The sequence below is a fragment of the Lontra canadensis genome, unplaced genomic scaffold (genome assembly GCF_010015895.1).
Source record: "Lontra canadensis isolate GAN:19392208 unplaced genomic scaffold, GSC_riverotter_1.0 scaffold5, whole genome shotgun sequence".
NCBI classification, from domain to species: Eukaryota; Metazoa; Chordata; class Mammalia; order Carnivora; family Mustelidae; genus Lontra; species Lontra canadensis.
The window spans coordinates 39,940,785-39,962,685 of record NW_022630999.1 but is presented as its reverse complement, the minus strand read 5'-3'; the positions used below and the strand labels follow the sequence as shown (position 1 = coordinate 39,962,685).

Genomic DNA, 21,901 nt, shown 5'->3' with positions numbered 1-21,901 from the left:
CAAGCTCTCCCCTGAGCAGAGAGCCCGACATGGGGTCCGATGCCAGGGCCCTGGGATCATGACTTGAGCAGAAGACAGATGCTTTTCTAAACCACCTAGGTGTCCCACAATTTTCGAACATTTTTAATCACCCCAAAAAGAAACCCAGCACCCATTAAGAGTCCCTCCCCATCTCACCCTCCCCTAGCCCCAGGCAATCTTAATCTACTTTCTATAGATTTGCCTATTCAGGACATTTCATATAACTGGAATCACACAAAATGTGGTTCTTTGGGACTGGCTTTTTTCATTTCACCTTTTTCAGAGCTCATCCATGTTTTACCATGTATCAGTACTTCATTTCATTTTATTATTAAATAATAGTATGATATTTGGATATACCAGCTTTTATTTATTTTTCAATTAACGACATTTGGGTTTTTTCAACTTTTTAGCTATTATGAATAATGCCCATATACGCTTTATCATTCAATATGTATGGTTTACTATTATAGGGTTTTTGTTTATTTGGCCTGAATCTATTTTATCACTTATTGATAAACTCCAATGGACAAAGAACATTAGTTCACTCTGTAATTTCCACATGGCAAGTATTCAATAAATGTCTGATGGATGGGTGAATGGGCAAATATTAAAGTTTCTACTGTTGGTTATTCAAGGTACTCGAAATAAAAATATTAGACTGGAATCTAGAAATCAAGAAAAGACACAAAGATTTACCTGGTATATTATAACAAACATGCATGGTTCTTTCATTCTTTTTTTTTTTTTTTTTAAGATTTAATTTATTTACTTGACACAGAGAGATCACAAGTAGGCAGAGAGGCAGGCAGAGAGGGAGAGGACAGAGGAGGAAGCAGGCTCCCCACCGAGCAGAGAGCCCGATGCGGGGCTTGATCCCAGGACCCTGGGATCATGACCCGAGCCAAAGGCAGAGGCTTTAACCCACTGAGCCACCCAGGCGCTCCACATGCATGGTTCTTAAATAAACTTTAATCCCGGCCCTATTTCCTGAAATTCCATACATGGATACAGTTGAGTCTTTCAGGGACGCAGTTCCTTTGCTAATAATAGTTTTGAACTAGGTAGACGGAAGCCTGGAAGACACTAGAATTTTCTCCTAAACTGACTCCATGGTATCTTGTTGCTCTTGGCTTGTCTGAGGTTATTATAGTCTAGGATAGTGGTTCTCCACCCTGGCTGAGCATCACAATCCCCTGTGGAGCTTTTATAAGATACAAATTATCTGGGTCCCGCCTCCCAGATTATGGTTCTACAGCTTGGGTAGGGGCCCAGGTGCTCACATGTTCTCAAAACTATTAAGACATTTCTGATGCATAGCCAGGTTCAAGAATTCCTACATCAAAAGTTGCCCCGAGGTTAAAAAGAATTAATCATATAGAGTGTGAATGAGCACTTTACTCCTAGAGAGTATTTTACTCATCCTGGGATCATGCCCATTAATACCACCTAATGTTTATAAGGCAATTTTATTTGGAAAGAGCTTTGCAGTCATCTTTTATTAGCTAGGCTTGCATGCTGGGTGACCTTGTACAAATCACATAATCCCTTTGTGTCTTAAATCTCCTCACATGTAAACTGTTGGTGATAATACTAACCCACCCTCAAGGGGTATGGTGGAGACTAATGGGGGACTTTAAGGCATTCAGCAAACATAAAAATGTTACATGCATGCTTATTAGACAGGTATGAAGTCCTAGTCACAGCCTTTTAAAATGAAACAAATATCAAAACAAACTTGAGCCTTTCCTACAACCTTCATCATCATCTCAAAGATCCTTTCCCAACACCATAGTATGGCAATGCTCTCTTTCCAGCAAGACTAATAAACTGACTGACATAATCTATAGTCACAAAGAAAGACAGAGCTAATCATGGCAGCACATATGTAAAACATCCCTGAAATAAAGTTAGTTAACCTGCCCATTTATAATTTATAATACAATTTAGAGATTATATCTAAAAAATACCCTCTTCTGAAAAATATTCTTAGAAAATATTTGTGCTTGTTCACACACGACTTGAAGCTAATGCTACGTACTCACTGTTGATGTTAAGCCTGAAGGTGCTTTCTAGTTGGCTGGTTGTTTTTTTATACGGCTATATTTAGCCTCTTCTCATCTCTCCCACCTGGCTGAAAGAATATATGGTCAAAATGAGACTTCGAGACCTAGCTCAGTTGGAGGTGAGTGAGACAGCAAGGCAGAACAAGTTCCCAACCTTGGAACCAAAGATAGGTTTTGTAAGAATAGTGACACACAACAACTAAGGGCTCATTTGTAATGTATTTTCAGCTTCTTGGAAAAGGGAATCAGAAAACAGATACAGTTTTTCCTCTTTCCATTTGGCTTTGAAAGGGCCACAAAACTTTCAAGGGCCAGGTCCCATTATATATTCCAATTCATTTACAAATGAGTGGTATCTGTGCCTCTGAATGGGAATTAGTGCCTTCATATCCACCACAGCTGATCTGACCTATGAACTAAACAAGCATGACCTTTCTGGGGACACTTGACCTTGACTATGCTCTCTTCTCTTTGAGCTCCTGGGTTTGGTTGTATTCCCAAGAGCAGCTGTCTGCTTTAGTCAAGCTCAAGACCTGCTAACAATTAAATTCCATTAAATAAATCTTTATTGAGTATTTATATCTGTGGATAGTATATTGTAGTGGTTACTGTGGAGGCTACAAAAAGTTCCTTGAGATGCTCTCACTCAACGACTTTGGGTCCTTTAGACAGGACAACACCAACAATCTCCCCACAAAGATTCCCAGGGTAGTCAGCTGACATGCTGGTTTTCCGAGGAATCCTAGATTGGCCTTCAGCAGGCACTGAGATGAAATGTTATTAACTTCTCACACAGTATTTTGCTACCTGCAATATCCTGTCAAACCTTGTTCAGAATTCAGAAGTTCCTGTGCAAAGAGCCTCAGTGCACAGAGTTTTACTGGTTGGAAAAGTCCTCTATTATTCATAGTTACTGTTTTTAAAATAAGGTAATTTCTAGCATGTTTCTACATCAATCCTCTTTCAGAGTTTCAGCAGTTTTGTTGACCATCTTAAGGGGAGAAAGAACCACACAGGCTTCATTTTAATAGTTAGGAGAAATTAATGCTAATACATGCCTTCAGTGGGATTCACTTTGGTATCTTGAACACTTTCTTCCATCAATATGGAAAATCCCCAGAAGTATGTATTGTGATTTTTTTCTCTGTAAAGAGATGCAAATGGTTACAATGAGTTTTATGATTTCCTCTGAGTCTTTCCAAGGTTTGTTTTCTCTGTCTCTCAAGGTAAGCATCCCTGCTTTGCAGATCTAGAAGCCAAGATAACATGGATTAGTTTTCTCACTTTTCTCACTGAAACTCAGACCACCTTGTCCCAGACTCCTGCTCTCCTTGAAAGCACAGGAAAAACTTACAGCATTTTAAGACAGAGGAGAAATCAGATACAATTTTCTGGTCCAGTGCTTGTTTTCCATGTCTTTCACATGAGCTCCTTAAGATCTTATATAAAATTTAATGATCCTTACAAGTTTACTTTCTTTCAACTTCTTTAACAAACAAACAAACAAAAAACATGGAGAAACACTCAACTATTTACTTGTGAATCTCTATCGCTTAGGTGATAAAATACAATCTGGGCAGAGCCAAACAAGGCATTAGAGGGTTGAGAGACAAGGAGAATGCTATACATTGAATTTGGGAATTTGAAATGCCCCATTTCAGTGATTTCCCATTTGTCTTCATGTAGAGGGTCAACAATGGCCTCTCATTTGTAGCAGATATTTTGCTCTAGAGGAAGATTTATCTGACTGATCACGGACAGGAATTCTCCAAAGAAACTTTCCACGAAACTGTATCAGTGAGAAGCACCCTATTAACAAATGTTAAAATTTTCAGTTTTACTTTTTATGTCACCTAAGTACAAACCTACCTCCTGAGAGCATCTCTTTCTTTATAGGAAGATTTAAATAAGCAATCTTTTTCCTAAGTATTTTTGGATTAACAGTAATACTTCTCTCACTTGTATTTTAGTCCTGATGATTAAACAGTAAAAATGCTAATTAGTAGCCCACATCTGGAAAGGAAAAGCTATTTCTTGATGGGCAAAATTCAAGCTGAGATGGAGACCTCACAGGGCACTATGATAAACAGGTTGGGTTGCATGCTAAGGGGAAAGGATTAGAGACCAAGTTGACCAACTCCAGAGAGATTTTGGCTTAGTGGAAAAACTAAGCTGAGATCCAAATAGATTACAGACCCAAGACTAAAGTTATCAAAATGCAGACATTTGTTGTTAGCTGGAGAGCACAGAAAATAGGGGGAAATACCCTGTATCTTTCTTTTTGACCCACAACTGACTTTAGAAATCAAACAACTTACATGTTAAGAAAATTTTTTTTCTCCTATTCACTTTTCATTTCTAGAAAGACACCAAGCTAGGGTGAAGAGAACAGTGTTAGATGGGCATCATGAGTACAGTATCCAGAATCCACACCCCTTCTTTCCATAAGTACCTACGAAAAAGTCAAAGGTGCTGTTTTCCAAATTCCACATCTGTCAGTTATTACTTCCATGATGGTGGGCAATTCTGAATTTCTAAATGCATTAGTTTTCACATCCACTTGAGAAGGAATTATAGTATGTATCTCATTGGAATGCTGCAAAGGTTAGAAAAGCCAAGGTATGAGAAAACATCTGGAGACTAAGCGTATATTAGCACTCAGCACATGTTAGAATAATGAGGGAATGGAAGAAGTCAGAGAGGAGTTGAGCTCCCATTGCCCACAGGCTAAAATCTATATATTTAGCTGGGTATTCAGTGTGCTAAAAAATCTGCTTCTTTCTCCTCACCAGCCCTTTGCTGACAACTGTCCTGCTGTAATCAAACATTCTTCAGTACGCCTTGAATTTGTTCACATTCCTGTCTCGTTCTCTGGCATTCTGATCACCCTTAGCCTCCATCTGCCAAAACTCTACCCATCTCTCAAGCATCACAAATCCCACTGTTTCCAGGAATCCTGAGGGACTTACCTTCTCCTCCTCTAAACCCTGGTCCTTACTGTCTAGAGACATAATCCACAAAACACTTAGTGCCCCAGCAGACTCCCTACAAGGCAGAAACCACGGATATAGTTCCCATTGCTGTGCACTCCACACCGTGGTGCCTTGCCAAGGGTAGATGCTGAATAGACTCATGATTGAATAAATGCACGATTTCTCACCCTGCCCCTGTTGCATTCTTGGACAAAACACTTTGCCTCCTTCAGTCTCAGTTGCCTCAGCTGTGAACAGAGGATAACAGCATGGATGTACTCCCCAGGTGTGCTGGGAAGAATAAACCAATGACTGAAAAGCAATTTGAAAATGTAAAATGACATGCTATATATAAATGTTACATAATCAAAATCATTTCCCTCTGTATTATGTTTTATTTGGCTTTATATCTTGGAGTCCTTTGTGGGTTTCAGAATCTCACAGATGCAAAACCATCCACATTAGCACCTAAATTCTCTTGGGTAACCAATGATTGTATTATAGCTCACGGCTACTTTTCCCTGGCATACTTATACATGAATCTGTCATAATTTGGGGTATTCATAACTAATGATACAATTCATTTCTAAGGGATAATCCATTTTTCCCTTCTTTAGCCAGTTACTGTTCCCATACTACTGCCTCAAGGGAACTAACTTCCATTAAACCTCAAATCCAGATGATGAGCACACTGTTTAGAAGCCACAATTGAGGAGATTACAGTCTGAGACCTGGAAAGTGGTTTGTGATTTTGAAGCACTACTCGTTTCCTGTGGCTCTTTTTGTCCCCAATTCTGAATCTCTTGTTCCCTTTATTGTAGTGTACGTGTTACCAAGTGCTCAATGCAGCCTGATTTCCTGGTGCCACGAAAGACTGGATTAGCCCTTCCCACAGGAAAACAGGCAATGCTAGTTTAAAAAAAAATTAGTAAAGGAGACTTCTGACTTTTAAGTCCACTGGAGGATCCGAATCCTAGAAAGGTCCTTCCAAGAAGACAGCAACTCTGAGGAAGAAGAGACAGTAGCAACGTAAGAGGGTGATTGTTAGCATCAAGTGAGCAATTCAATGAAAAGACATGGAACAGTGAAGGACACACGGTGAGTGTTCAGTAAACATTAGGAATTGTCATTGGCAGATGGCCCACTATGAGCCCAGCCCTGTGCTAACAGTTACAGAGTTTCTCAGGTGAGATTCATAGAAAACCAATGAGGAAAACTCAACACCCTTCATCCCCACTCCATTTGGCTCAGAGAAGCTCAGCACCTCATCCACGGTCTCAAACTTAGGAAGGAATGGAAAGAAAATCCAACTTTCAGTCTTTTGTGTTTCTAGAGCCCATATTCTCTGTCCTACTTCTTAGAACACTACTGTTCTAAGGGCTGGGAGTCTATTTTCCCTCCCTTGAATATATGACACTCCCTTTCCAAATTCCTCAGTGTTATTTATTCTGTTACAAAGTTTTAAAACTAAGAGTATTTTTAAATCTCTTATAGTGACCCTTTAACCAATGTGTGTAGTTTTATCTATCAGGCCATTTTCCCAAGACCATGTTAGTCTTTCATCAGACTTGTACTCACAGTGACATTTTTAAGAAGTTCAGTGTAGTTTTTTCTTCCAGGGCACATCTGAGGAAATCCCATGTTTTTGTAGAATGGAGGCTTCCCTTTCTCATGCATTTCTGTGACCACATTTTTACTTGGACCTGTGGCAGTAACACTCACAGGGGGCACCTGCACTGTCACTTAAATGCATGAGACATCATTGTTTTGTGGGTGGTAGCACCCTGGCTACAGACGTTGTGCCAGAGCAATCCCTGTTACAAAACATCTCCTAGTTGTGGTGTACAAACTAACACCATACTTGAGTTTGCAAAATCGCCTATGTAATATTTTGTCCTCTACATGGCAATTAATATTTCAAAAAGCCTTATCATGAGTTATCTCTCCTCTCTGTAAGATTAATCAGAAGTATTGCTGCAGTTTCATAGTTGGGAAACTCCAGTATGGGAAGGTTAATGGCTTGCCCGTAGTCTTAGAATGAACCTACAGCATAGCTGGTATTAGAATCTGCTGCTTCTGATTGCATTTCTTTGCTAAGGTGCTTTAGCTCAGCCTGTTCAAATTCTGAATAATTTTCAAAATGAATACATATTGAGAGAGGTAGTGGAAATGGAAAAAGAGGGGAAAAACAGCATTAACTTATGCAAAGCTTCCAGAAACATTTGGTAATCAAAGAACAAGGATTGTGAGGGCCCTTTTTCCTCACTTCCATTTAAAGAATGAAAGGACCATAATCCAGTGAGATTAAAATGAGTAGAAATTCCAAGTGTAGAGAGGAATTGTTCTGTCCATACTATTTTCCTATATCAACATCATTTTGTTCTTTTCAACAGTGACTACTGTTATAAATGTCATGCATTTACAGTGCTTTGTAACCACTGTCACTGCGTCCCCCTTAAGCAGCTAAACAGAGTAGCCCAATTCTGCTACTGTGGTTTTATGGCAAGGAAGCAAGAGTAAATGGAGGTTAACTGATTGCCAGCAGCACTTGGAGCTCAGATTAGAACCCATAGCTCCTATCAGTCACACCCTTTTGAAATTTAGAAGGTTCCAAAATATTGTTTGTGTCAGAGACGGGTGACAGTGCTTGAAGGCAAATTTGCTCACCACCCACACCACCACCACACACCACCCACACCACCCGTCTTGCTTCCACGGTCTCACGTCAATCTTTTCATTCCCAAGCCATTCCACAAACTTCCTCATCCCTTTGAGGGAAAGAAATTTTCTTCAGGGAAACAGGTTAGTACTAAAGAGGTGACTTCTGTGTCCAGATTTCCATGGTTTTCTGTTTGTTTCATACAGATAGGACTATAATGAGTTCTTACACAAGTAATAGATCTCCTTTTCTCTTGTAAAATATGGAGATGGCTGAAATTCAAGAGATCATTGGGAGAATGACAGCCAAAGGAATAAATCTGTACCAGAGTGATAAACTTTTGTCAAATACCAATTAAAACAGAAGACGGTAATGAAAATGTGAATGAGTGTAGACGTGCTCTTACATGTCATCCATTCTATAAAAGAAAATGAGACCAGTTACTTGTCTAAGAACCCATGGATAATCACATCTGTATGAAACAAACAGACGGAAAACCTTGGAAATCAGGAAACAGAAGTTTCTCATCTAGTTCTAACTTATTTCATAAAAAGAAATTTCCTATTTCCTTTTTTCATCATCTAACATAAATACTATAGCAAGTACAGTCAACAGCCAATGTTTGCCTCCTATTACCAAGGTGATTTTTAAAATAATCACTAGCATCTGTGAAAGACCTTCACAGGGTGTTAATATGATAAACACTGTTGGCAAACTATCCGGGAGTGGGGGGAAAAAAAGGATCCAAGGAAAGACATTTTTCCCATCATCTTCCCATCCCAACCTAGGCAGAGACCTGGTGTGTATTCCATTCAGGTGGTCTACAGCTAATTTCTTGTGGGCAAATGCCATTCTCTCAAGACACAAAGCAGTATGGTAAGCAACTGTTTAAACTGAATGGAATGGGCTCCCTTGTCTGTACCTGTCTTTTGATCCACTAAATGAGGAGGTGTTTAAATACATGCAATTTGTGCATCACAAGTAAATTTCCAGGGCCTACTAAGGACTGTCCAGACCCTGATTTTCTTGCCTGACAGCCTGCCTTATGGACCTTTCCCCACTGAGAAGAGAAGCTGAGGAGCCACCACTTGAAACTCAAACTAGGCCCAAGCTCACCTCTGAGCTGTAGCCTTCCCATTTCACTCCTTTTCAGCTATAGCCCTTTTGCCTTCCTTCTTGCCAGGGATTCTCATCAGAAATTGCTCGTGAGAGCTAAGGAGGTCCTTAGGATGTCCTTAGGAGGGCCAAGCTGCCACTGAAATAACACCTGTAAAAGTCCGTAGTCCCTCACACATGAGAAACTGAAACCTTCAGGACTTCTGAATCTGAGGGAGCCAACGCTCAGTGAGGAATGTGTTGGGGCACCAGAAAGCCTGACCCTTTTCCTGCCTTGCTGAACTGACTAACATGGTTTGAGTGCCTACTTATGGAAGGCGCAGTTCCAGGTACAACAGAGGCCGCTATGCACCCAAAGCTACTGTCTGGAGCCTGATAACATTCTAGGCCTCAACCTGAAAGCAACACCCAACCCTTTGCTTTTTGGCTTGTTACACCCACAGCTCCGTATGTGTGTATGCTGTGGCCAAGGTCCGGGCGTAAAAACAGGCTAAAGAACCTAACCGCCCACAAAAGGAGCCGCAGTGGCGCGGCCGGCCAGAGCCCACAGGGCCTGCTTCAGCTGCGGCTGGCCTAGGGAGCTCAGGCTCCTCCAGTGCCCGCCGCTAGGGAGGTCCCTGAGCTCGATGCAAGGACTTCGGAAGGGGCAGGGGCCGTGAGCTTACACCGTGGGACCCACGTGGCTCGCTCCGAGGCGTTCCTGCCAGCGAGGAGGAGCGTTCCGGGGCCCTCCGGCGGACCCAGGAGAGAGCAGCAGGAGGAGCAGCGCTGCGGTTGCCTATCCACCGGGCAGACCGACCCCAGGTAGGGTCTGGGGGGCCTCCGCTGCGGTCTAGCACCCGAGCCTCCCTTTCGCCCTCCCGCCCCGGTTCTGTCAAATGACTCAGGCGGTATGAGTTGGGAAGGGAGCCTAGGCGCTTGGTCAGGTTCCCGTTGCTGGCGGTAAGAAAGCAGGGCTGAGGAGGGGACGTGTAAGAACTTTCCAGGAGGTCCGCGGAGTCCGAGTTTCATTTCGGAGAGAACCACCAAACCGCAACCAGACCCTCTTCCAGACAGCCTGGAGCTCCAGTTTCGGGCCCGGGCCTCCGACGGTGACTGGGTGATGCGGCCCGGGACTCACCCTCTTTGGGTCTCGGTTTCTTCCCAGTGCTGGGGCTCCCTCGGGGCCAAGTTCGGCGCCTCCCGCGGACGCTAGGTGTGGGCGTTGTCGACCCGGAGTCTGTTCGCGCCGCGGATGGGCTTCTCCCTCCAGAGCTTGCCGATACGCCGTGACCCCTAGGGGTCTGGGTGGCCCCAAGCCTCTCTCAGCCAGGGTCTCTTGGGGCCGCCACTTCCCTCCCAATACGCCCGAATCCCCGCGCAGCTGCCCCCACTGCGCCAGCCAGCCCAGGCGGCCCACCGCAGCCAACTTCTCTGCCGCTGGCGCGTCTCCGCGCCAGGCCTCGGCAGCGACCGATTGGACGGCGGCGGCGGGGCGGAGCCGGACGCTCAGCCCAACCAGCGGCCGCCCGGATTCCTGAGGTCATCGCGATTGGCCGCAGGCTCCGCCAGTCACAGGTTAAAGGCGCCCCGCCCCGGCGGGGCCGACCCAGGGGCTGGCTCCGCCTCGCCCGCCGCGCGGCCCCGCCTCCCTCCGGAGCCCGGTAGCCTCAGCCCCGCGGTCCGCCTCATTCGCTGAGCAGGTCCATGAATTGTCAACGCGTTCCGGACTGCTGCTGAGCCGGGGCGCCCGCCGGGCTTGTCGTGCTCTCTCGGAGGTGCCCGCCCGAACCAGTGTGCAGGGTTCTCTAGAACGAGAGCAGTCGCTGGTTCGGGGCAACTTGGGATTCAGGACCCGCAGCAGGGGCGTCGGTTTTGGATCTGGACCCAGCGAGGAGGGTGAGTGGCCGCGCGCAAAGCGAGAGGCTCCTCTTGGCGCTGTTCGGCAAGCCGGGGGCACTGGACGGGTCTTGGCGGGCGTCGGTGCGTCCGTCCGAGCGTGGCCGCTGTGGGGAGGTCAGGGCCAGGCGGAATTTCCTCCTTGCCGGTGTCCCCACTCCCGAACTTGTTTCAGAGCGTCGCAACTCGGTCCGGGACCCGGCTCCGCGTTCTCACCAACTTGGCATGTTATAATTGCCATCATTAGGGGGGCCTAGGGACGCGTCCCCTGGCCCTCTGCGGCGGTGACACGCGCGCTGGGGGCGGCCTCCGTGCCTAGTCGTGTACGGACAGCAGTTACTACATGGCTTGAGGACCGGCTTCTGGAAAATTTACCCGCGCCGGAGACGGTGCGGCGACCCGGCAGAGGTGTCTGAGCCGTAGCCTGAGCCAGTGACCATCGTCTTCGGGGTGGGTGTTCAGCGGTCAGAGAACTTAAGTGACTAGCTAGGTTCTGCAGCCGGGGCTTCAGTGCTTTGCAGTTACTGAAAGGCATTGACAGCACGGATATTAAACTTTGTAAAGTAATTACTTTCTATTAGCACTTGTATCCACATCCCTCATGAGCTTCTTGGACCTCTGTATCACCTGCAAGGTGTGTCCGAAGGACTTCATTAGGACCAGGGCGAGCTGCTGTCTGTCCCAGTGCAGGAAGCCCGCGAGAATCCTAGACTAGACCCTGAAAGGGACCACCAGGCTGGTCGGTTGGTGTTCAAGTGATGAAGTTGTGACAGGAACTGACAACACAGGATTCAAGGTTAAACCTGACACTTCATCTGTGACCAGTCTGGGATATTTTTCCTTTCTCTGTCATAATGATAAGGGGTCAAAGCAGCTGGCTTTTCTGAGGGCAGTTACATACATGTAGTTTATATTATGTGTGGACTCAATATAATTAAATATAATATTTTCTTGTAATTTTTACTGGATGTGAATAAGAGCTTATTGAACGTCCTAGAGACTTGGGTACACAATTTGGGAATGTTTTCATCTTTGAAAATATGAGAATTGAAAGATATGATATGACTATTCATGCTTTATGCATATGTAGATGTGCGTGTGCATGTGTGTGCGTGTGTGTGTGTAAAATTGATTGGTGTATAAGAAATATATGGAAGGGGAAACAGCCTTGAACTTGTTCTGGTTGAAGAGATAGACCCTCCGATCTATGGAGTGTATGATGAGCATGTGTGTATGCATGTCTGTATCTGCCTGGTCTGTCTAGGTCAGTGTATATGTCCATGAACTTTATGAGCACTCAGTTCAATACCACTCTGGTGCAGATTCTGAGTTCCTGTTTTACAGCCCAGCAGCCGCCAGCCGGCCCATCTGTTAAAACATAACATGTACACTTGAGTCACTTCAGTTGGAGCACTAGTGTGGAGCATGGGCAGGGGGCGACCCTTAGTAGGAACAACATGCTACAAACAAAGACTGCCTCTCAAGTTCTATTTTCGTTCAGTATTCTGCCTAAACTTGTGATTTTTGGTGAGAAAGAAATAGAGTATTTGACTCTTCAGGAATGGCAAACTACGTTTCGTGAAATAATTATACCCATGGTTTGGGGAAAGGGAGTTTATAAGAGAAAAAAAATAAAATCCCTCTAGAAAAGAAATGTGGTCCTTGTCACACTACCATGCAACACTGGTTTACTGCTTTGCAGTAGCATGTATATCAGAAACTGTTTTCTTTTGCTTCTTAAGAGAATGCATTAAAACTGAATTGTTTTGCACCCCCCCAAAAAAAAAATCCTAAATAGAAGTAAACAGAGCTTTATCGCAGGGGCTATTTAATCTACTAGAGTTGAGACTGCCTTAGTAATTCTAATGAAACATGTTTTTAGGAATTTATAACCTGGATATAAATTCACGTTTAGCCTAATCACTAGTTGCAATGGTTCACAATTTATAGTTTAAGAAATCATAAAAAACCTTTATTACAAAAATTCTGATGACTAAAAGGGTATGGGGAGGAGTATAACAGCTTAATAAGTTCCTGCAGCCAAGTGACTGATACTTAAAAAAACTATAAATTCCTTTAATAACATAATTACTTGTGGTGACAAAATAAAGGCAATATTTTTGAGAAGCATAGTTGATATTTTCCCCAATTATTTTATGCTTATAATTACATTTTAGTAATGGTGTTTATTATTTATTATATGTGGGCAGAATAAACTGGAATGGTTCTCAAGAACTCATCACAAGAAATATTGTTTTCATTTTTATGGTACTTAAAACATTTTGGGGAAAATACACATTTCCCTAATCTGTGAGTGTCTTTAAATTTCTGATGGACTAAAAGACAAAATAATTCTCCTGCGTTGATATGGATCATTGGAATCAACTGTGTTGGTCCTTAGAAATTCAGTTTGTGGGCTGGATTCTGTTCTCTTGGTTTTGATTCAGGAGTCTGGGGTGGGGTTTAGTAATCTGTATTTTGAACAGGCATTCCCCAAGTGATTCTGATGCTAGGGATCCCTTCACCATATTTTGAGAAACATTGAAATGGTATTTACGGTATAAAAGAATGATCATATTCTGTGGGTTAATTTAACAAGTAATTTGTCTGGTATTTCCAAGTGGCATTTACCAGCCTTGTGAAATTTATAGGTAACACTCTAACACTCTGTCCTCAACAATGGCACCTTTGGTTCTGTGTTCAGAAGTGTTTTTTGAATCCTAAACTATCCCTGTTCCAGGTTAATCCCAATTCTAAGGAAGTCTCTCTGGAGGGGCAAGGTACTTTGAGACCTCCCCAGTCTTAGTCTCTCCATTGTGTATTCCAAGTCCAGTGGGTTTCTGGGATGCTCTGAGGTGACTTTGCCAGTCGTAACTCATATGGTCGGACATTTCTCACTGGAGAATAGAAGAATCTTAGTCCTCAGGAGCCCCTTTTGACTCCAAAGCCATTCCACGCTTAGAGATTAGAACCTCAGCAGGACTAGTACAGATTTACCCAAGATCAAGGATCTCCTTGAGAAGCTGTAGCTGATTTGCCTCTTGGTCAGGAAGGTGTCCTGGGCCGACTATCCCAAGACCTGGGTGTTCCCATTTTCTTCAACTCATCTTAGAAGTATTTTGAGCTGTCCAATTAATTGGATAGATGGACCTTTCAGCATCATGGAGAGATGGGTTGAAAATTGATTGCTTCTTCTCTATTTAAATCAGTGGGAATTTGGACTTATTAATTATTGCCTGTCAGTTTTTATTTATAGTTGAATACTGACATTCGGGGTCTATTCTCCCATTTCAGACTGGCATAATTCTCAATTTAAAATTTCTCGATAAGGTTTTAATGAAAAAGGATCTATCAGAAGAAGTTGTTCCCATTCCCCCTTTCTATCATCCGTGTACTTGAAAAAAAAACCTGACTTCTCAGAGGTCAGAAGTGTCTGGAATATTTACTTGCCTGATGACAAAAAGACGTGGAGAGGCTGGGACACTGAACTTGGATTGTTCCAGGCCACTGGATCATTACTGGGACTTTCACGGAGCAATTTCTGTTTTAAGGAGCACTTGGCAGGCATGTTTATAGGTCACTTATCTTAACAATCCTTTGAGTACAATGATTCTTTTCCTACTTTGTTACAGATGAGCAAACAGCAGCCACAAAAGAATGATAATATTTAGGTCCTGTCTTTCACATTCAAAGATAACACCAATAACTGAGAAATTGGCCTTGCATTTGAATTATCTTTATTTAGCATCCTGGTGACATGATAGAATTATGCTTAGTCATTCATATCATCTATAATTTCTTTACCTCTTTCTTCAAATTTATTTTTATATTAAATGTGACCTTCAAATAGTTTTCTTTATAAAGTTTACCCCCATTTATGATCATTGGTTCAATGACCCTAACCTTAACCAGCCAGGCTTGACCCAGAATGGCAAATAATTTGCTAACGGTCACAGAGCACAATGGCAGGAAAGCCTATATGTAGAATTCTTTGGACTCATATTTTAGACCTGTACCATGTTGCCTATTGAGTACTATTATGCTGCTAGTAATGTTTTTATAATGGCAGAATAGAATTGTTTATATTTCATTTGCCCAGATTCTGCATGAAGAATGGACCTAGAAAATTTTAAAAGCCTAACGTATAATCAAAGCCCCTGACTGTACAATGGGATTTGTGTGCCTACTTAAAAAACTATGGTAGAATGCTACTTTTCTTGAAACTGGGCCATGGGTCACTGCAAGTTTCTAAGCAACATTTTTTTTTTTTTTTTTTTGGCCATGGCATAGTCTTGACAAAATTCTTTGGTCAAAGGAATTTGACAAAGGCTTTTCTTTTCCAGTTTTCTACCCTTCTTTCTCCACCCCTATTTCCATGGCAAAAATCTACCTATAAAATATTTACTTTTCAAGTCAGTCTACTCCTTGAACATCTCCTAACACTAAAATTTTAGCCATTTTGACTATTTTTCTTCCAACATGCCCTTAATCAGGCTTCTACCTTCACTTCATAGTATTTGGGGCCTAGTCACATCCTCTAATATGGAACAGTCACTGAGCTCTAGAAGTTTTACCCTAGCTTGAGCTTTGTGGATTTAACTACAACAACAATAAGAAGAAAAAGAAAAGAGAAGACTATCAAAGTCATGTTGATAAGTGTGTCATATTAGGTATTCCAAGCTTATAGTTTCCATGGGAAATTTAAGATCCAGATGAATGAAGTGACAGATGCACTTGTCTGTGGCCTTGCAGACACTCTTTAGATACAAGCTGAGAAATATAACTGAAGACAGCATCCCTGGTTACAGAAGAAAAACAAATGTTAAGCTCTGAGAAAGGAACTGACAAAATGTGAAGGCTTGGGGTTGGAAGGGTTGGGGAGAGTGGTGGAAAAGAAGCACCTCCAGTTAAATCCCAGACAGCGTGGTAAGAAATTTATAGAGGAGCTGATGGTTTGGGGTTTCTTGGGGGCATTGGATTCTGTTTTATATTGTCTTCACAACCCGCTCGCCCTGCTTGCTTTAAATAATTTATTATAGCAGCAGGCCTTCCTCTGGTTAGTTTCCTTTTTTATAACTTTCCCCTTCTTATCTCTGGGTCTAATCAGAGGCATATATAATCTTGTGGCTGCTCTAGAGTACTTAGGAAAATCCATGATCAATATTGCTACATTATAAACCCAGGCCGTCATGTTCTATTTTGCAATGTTTTCTTCCCTGTTATATTAACTGAGTATCTATGTTTTAAACAATATTTTATGAATCTTTGCACAGTGAGACTATGGGCTTATTCTTTTTGGCTGAAAGTATCTTTGGAGTGATCCATCATCAGAATGCCGTTGATCTAATGATGTATTTATTGCTCACTATTGTAGCACTGGCAAGAAACCCAGTATGGTTCTAAAAATTTGATTAAAAAGAAATCAAGTTTTTGCAAGGCGTAGCATCCGATTGTGTTAGCAGCTGCCAAGTATATTTTATGCTAAAATATACAGACATATTTCAAGTGAGCAAAATGTGATCTTTTCAAAAGCTTTTAAAACTTTTTCCTATTAGATAAGTAGAACAAGAAGATGCCTCATAATTAGAAAAATTATAAGTGCACTCCCCATCTCAGCCAAAGGTAAGGTATAGTATTTTTTCGGGTTATATTCTTAGACACTAAAATGGATAGATTTATCTGTTTCATTGACAGTAATAAAAACAGTGGTGTTGGGGCACCTGGGTGGCTCGGTTAGTTAAGCCTCTGCCTTCAGCTCAGGTCATGATCCCAGGTTCCTGGGATCGAACCCTGCATCGGGCTTTCTGCTCAGAGAGGACCCTGCTTCTCCCTCCTCCTCTACCTGCTTGTGTGCTCTTTATTTCTGACAAATAAATAAATAAGATCTTAAAAAAAAAAAAAACAGTGGTGATAAGAACTAGCTCCTAGTCCTTGAACAATTTTCCAGGTAACCAATACAAATCAAAATTAATGAACAAACAGTAACTGAGTACCTATCATAGGTAGTACCTCTTTTCTACTTAACTAACTCCAAATGCAGTTCAAGTATTAGCGCCTTTGGGAAGCTTTTCCGTGTCTCTCTTTGGGCTGGTTGTACACTGTCAGCAGAACCATCTCTTGTAACCCCACCCACTCCTGAGTGGGAGCCCCTGGAGGGCAGGGCCCATACCTCTCATCTTGGAGCTTCTCAAGAAAGGGTATGTAAGAAATAGTTGCTAGGTGCACTAGAGGCTACAAAGAATTACAACACTTGTAAGACCTTCAAAGGATGTGCACAAGGATACTCACCATCAGCTGAAATGGTAGTTGATTGATATCAGTTGATTGATAACTGAATCCTAGTGGCAGACTTCTGGCTCTAGCCCCCGTCTCGGGGCTTCATGTAATTGTCATCCTGATCTTTCATCTTTATAGTTCCCCTCTACTCCATTCCTGCCTTGCCTCCTCTTGTGATGTCTTCAGAAATGTCTCCAACTCCACCCACTCCTCCATTATTCTGGCCTTTAATCTGTCCCCTGATTCCCTTTTTTGTTCTCTTACTCCTTGTATCCTATCTTGAATAGGCATCTAACTCATGGGCCCCACTTTGAGGCTTGGGGCAGCCTGAGTTGCATATCTTTGGAAGTCTCAAATGTACTGGCTTTTTTGGCCATCCTGGGCAGCCAACTGGCTAGTTTTGGCTGTGGGAGGTTGGGAGGTCTGGGGGCCATGGAGAAACAAGATGGTTGCTGGGCCGACAGGCCGCAGATAACCAAAACTGAGCATAATAGGGAAATTTGACATTTGAGAGTGATGCTTTAAAAATAATAATAATAAAATTTCAACAGATTTTTAATTTCAAAGATGAACTTTTATAATATTTTTCATCTCTAAATCTTTCATTTAAGAAGCATCCCCCATACAGTTGTGTACATGATGTCATCTGATGGCTTAGGTAAGTTCTCACCTCAGTTCTTCCTCTGAGTGGCTAACTGAACTTCTGCATAGACCATGTGTCCAGGTGGAGTTTATGAGCAGCCAAACTAAGCATAACTGCCTGAGGTCAGGGCCTTTAGGATGATCCTTTTATGTTAGAGCTTAACCTACTTCAAATGACTGCAAGAGATCAAGCACCCTTATTTTCTGTCTCATGTGGGAGATTAAGCCTCAGTGAACATAGGTGCTTTCTTCTTGTACCTGCCAAGAAAATATCATTAGAAAACTGAGTGATTACATCTAAAAGTTATTTAGATGTTCAAGGCATCAGAGAAGATGAGCAATCCTAGATGAGGTCATGGACTCACTGGTTTCTTTTGGATCTTGCAAGTGAGGATCACTTGCCCCTGCCTGTCTCAAGGCTTCTGCTTTCATGTGGGTGCTGGGAGCTAGGAGGATGTCGGGGGGCGGTCCACCAGCGGGGAGGCAGACGTCTGTGGAGCCCATTTCCATCCCTACGACCAGTGGAGGTTCTCCCTGTGCTGCTTTTCTTTGGCATTTTCTCAGATCCACATTTTAGCATCCCATATAGCAAATCTTCCTTTTCCACTCTGTGAATATGTTACATACACTGAGGTTCTCACAGCCAGAAAGTTCTCAGCCTTAAGATTCCCTGATTTGAACTTTTCTCCTTCATGTAGTCCTACCCCCCACTCATGTTTTCCTCTCTTTAATATTCTCTTTCCCTTCCTTTCAGGTAAGAACTCTAGAATCAATGTTCCCACTAATCTTTTCCCTGCAGGAGTTAATCATATTTTTTACCATTTTCAAAAGACTTTGCTAGAGCATGCCAGTATGTTTTTCCAATGCTAAAGAGAAGATCCCAGTTACACACTCTAAACACAGCGCAGATGGAATTAGCCTCACAAAACCTCAGTTTTTTACCAACCAGTGACAGCCTCCCCCCTTACCTAATCACTCTTACTGCCCTCTGCTCATTTTTTATATCATTAAGAAACAAATCACAAACCTCTGCTAGCAAGAGACATACATATTCATGACAACCAAAGAGATGAAGCTTTCTACAAATACCCCAACAGGTATATGTTGAATAGGAAAAAGAAGAGCAGGGTCCCCCTGATATCTTTACAGATAGACCATGTAAAGTGATGCATTGTTTGCTGATAAGTTCATAATCTGTTCTGTTTTTCTTTTGAGGCTGGGTCATTCATTGCCTTCTAGCTAACATCAACCAATGTCACTTTTTCCTTTCCCTTCGGAACTCTGGCCAGTGAGTTTCAGGTAGCTCTCCTTCATTTATTTACTTAATTTTTATTTTTTGGTGTTTCAGATGGTTTAGTCTGGTTTACCTACTTATGTTGCATTGTTTCTCACGGCTGTAGATATTTTTCTACCACTTTCCAGCCCTTGACAGCATCTCACAATTAGACACCATCCTTACATTGAATGCATTTCCATTTTCACAGCAGATCAGTAATGAAGATGTTAAGTGGAATCCTGATAGTGACCCTTTCAAGAGCTAAGGCACCATTTGCTATTCTGTCTTAATTATGGTCTCTTAGCAAATTTTCACCAGTTATAATGTCTACCCCATTTGATAAGTAATGTTTCTCAAATACTGTACAAAATTATGAAATCTATGTGCCTTATAATTTCTGCTCTCCCTTAATGGGCTAAATTTATAATTCCATAATTTTCTTATAGGAAAAATACTTATTAGACTGGAATAGCTAATTTGGTTTCAAGCCATACTGCTTTTTGCTTATTGTGAACCATTGGACATTCATGCGATCTTCTATTTTACCTCATTCCCCACCCCCACCAGCAACTCTGCCAGCAGTAATCACACTGTGACCTTTCCCTCTACGGTCAGTTAGCAGCTATGCTCTTTTGGTAAGATGGATATTTTATTTTACTGGTCCCTAATATTTTCAATTTTAAAATAACTCTGCATAGCTGAAACAAAAATAGCCAAATGTCCTATTACGCTTGTGATATTTCCCCCTTCCTTTCTAGGCACGTCTGTCTCCTGATTATAAATCATAATATTGCACCTCTTCTCTGGAGTGCTTCTGCCCCTTAATCCTCTTGTCCCAGTGGAGTGTGAGGCTGCTTCTTCATCCTTGGTATCTGACCTGTGCCTGGGATCTGTGCTAGTCGTACGAGGTCCCTAATGGAATTCTTGTAATTGTGTCAGGGCTCAGAATTGGAAGCTTTATGGAACATAAGCCCAGTGAGGAGCATAAGCTCACTTTGGTCTTCAGGGAAAAATGTATAAACTAGGCAGGTTGGAAAATGAAAGTCAAAGGTAGACTATGTGGTACCAGCTACTTAGACCAAAGCATCATCTTCCTATTGTTATTTCTGGGTTGTTTTCCCATTGAGATTTTCCAGGTGACTATCCCAGTGTTGTAAATTAAAATGCTATATCACCCCACATCCAGAATTTTGGAGCTTGCTGAGCCAGATTCAGAAGTCCTCATTCCATTCCTAGAGCTTCCCAGAGACAAAGAAACAAGTGATGTTTCCAAATGGAAATGTGCCAGATGTGGTCCACATCTACACACAACACAAGACACCAACTCACATTGACCTACACCATAAGGAAGTGTGTTATCTCATGTGAGTAGGGCAGACAGCAGGATGAGTTGATTTAGTGGCACAATTACATCATCAAGGATATGGGTTCCTTTCATCTCTCTTCCATTGTCATCCTTAGGGACCACTTCACTCTAACACTGGTTCTTATCTTCTTGGCAAGATGGCTGCAGTTGCTCAGATGTCACTCGTGGACATGACAATATCTAGAGCACAGAAAATGGACCACCCTCTCCCAGGGTCTCCTTTTTTGAAGGAGATTAAATAGTACTAAGAAAAGTCTGAAAAGACCTGTCTTCTTATCTCATTGATCGGAACAGTATCACATGCTCCATCTCAAAATCGGCCACTAGCAAGACGTTCTCCATCATTGCTTGAGGGAAGGGAGAGGTGAATTTGAACAAAATTAGGATTCTGTTAGTAAAAGAAGTGTGTGTTGGGAGTGAAGGGTTAATAGATGATGGCAATAAATGTAAGTGTCTACTATACATCATGACTTGGAAAGTAACTCCGAAATTCCCTGTATGACTACTGTGTAGCTGGTAGGTACCATTGAAATGCTATACATTTCTGGACACAAAATGGCTAGGCTAGGTTGACAGGGAGAGCAAGGCCACAATGCAGACTAATTAAGGCCAGAGAAATCAAGCCAAGATCAATAATTATTGTGATTAGAATCACAATAAACCCTAATGAATTCAAATGTACTAATTTATGTCTATTTGTACTTAATAAGTATATGATCTTTACTGAATAAAAAAGATTAAAACAATTTGCCGATTTCTCAATTCTATATTTTGGATATATTATTTTGCAGTATTTGTCCATTTGAATATAAACATTTTTTATTAACCTTATTTACATATCATAGCATTAACAATAATGATAATTACCAATGATTATAACTGGCCGTGATTTATTGAGTGCCCTTTTATAAATTAGGAATTCAGCATCCAAGAGGAGCTAGTCATTTGCTGAGCTCACTTAGCTACTGAGTGGTTAAGGTAGGATTTAAACTTAGGTTCATCTCCCCGGGTCCCTTCCCTCCTCTCCATGACTTCTCTTTACCTTGGAAGACTGTCCCAAGACTACTCTTGCCTGCATGCTGGGCCTCTGCCCATCTCTGTGACCTCATTACTTACCCCTTTGCCCTCACTAGTTTTCCAACCACATAAGCTGGTCTCATTCTCACCTGTGACCCTCTGCAGCTGCTGCACCCTTTATTTGGATCACACATCCTTAGCTCCTGTGGCTCCATTCTTTCCCTTCAGGGCTCCCCTTCACAGTCCCCTCCCTTCCCCCATCCTCTGATCTACTGAGGGGAGCCTTCCCCCATCCTCTGTCTCTGCTCCATTTTTCTTTTTCCTCTATGGTATTTGCCATAATCTTGTATAACTTACCTGCCTGTCTACTTGTTTTTGTTTGTTCCTTCTAGAATATAAAGTTCCATGAGGACAGAGACCCTAGCTGTATTTGTAAAATGAATGAAAAAATCAAGTGACTAAGTTAATGGAGTTATTTAGATGTTTTGACCTCTGATAATCCACAGGCTGCCTTTTCCTCCACACGAGGACTAAAGGAGGATGACAGTTGCCATTGAGCTGAGTACATACACTTTAGATTTTTCTCCTATAAAATCTGGAAACTGAACAAAA

At 42.2% G+C, this 21,901-nt stretch overlaps 1 protein-coding gene across 1 annotated transcript in view; it reads left to right on the top strand.

Moving 5' to 3' along the window:
- The first annotated feature begins 10,504 nt into the window (after window positions 1-10,504).
- MARCHF3 (membrane associated ring-CH-type finger 3) overlaps window positions 10,505-21,901 on the top strand; it is a 141,588-nt gene continuing 130,191 nt past the window's right edge. The window contains exon 1 of the mRNA XM_032851953.1: window positions 10,505-10,712. The gene's annotated coding sequence lies outside the window, so the exon portion shown is untranslated. The remainder of the gene's footprint in view (window positions 10,713-21,901) is intronic.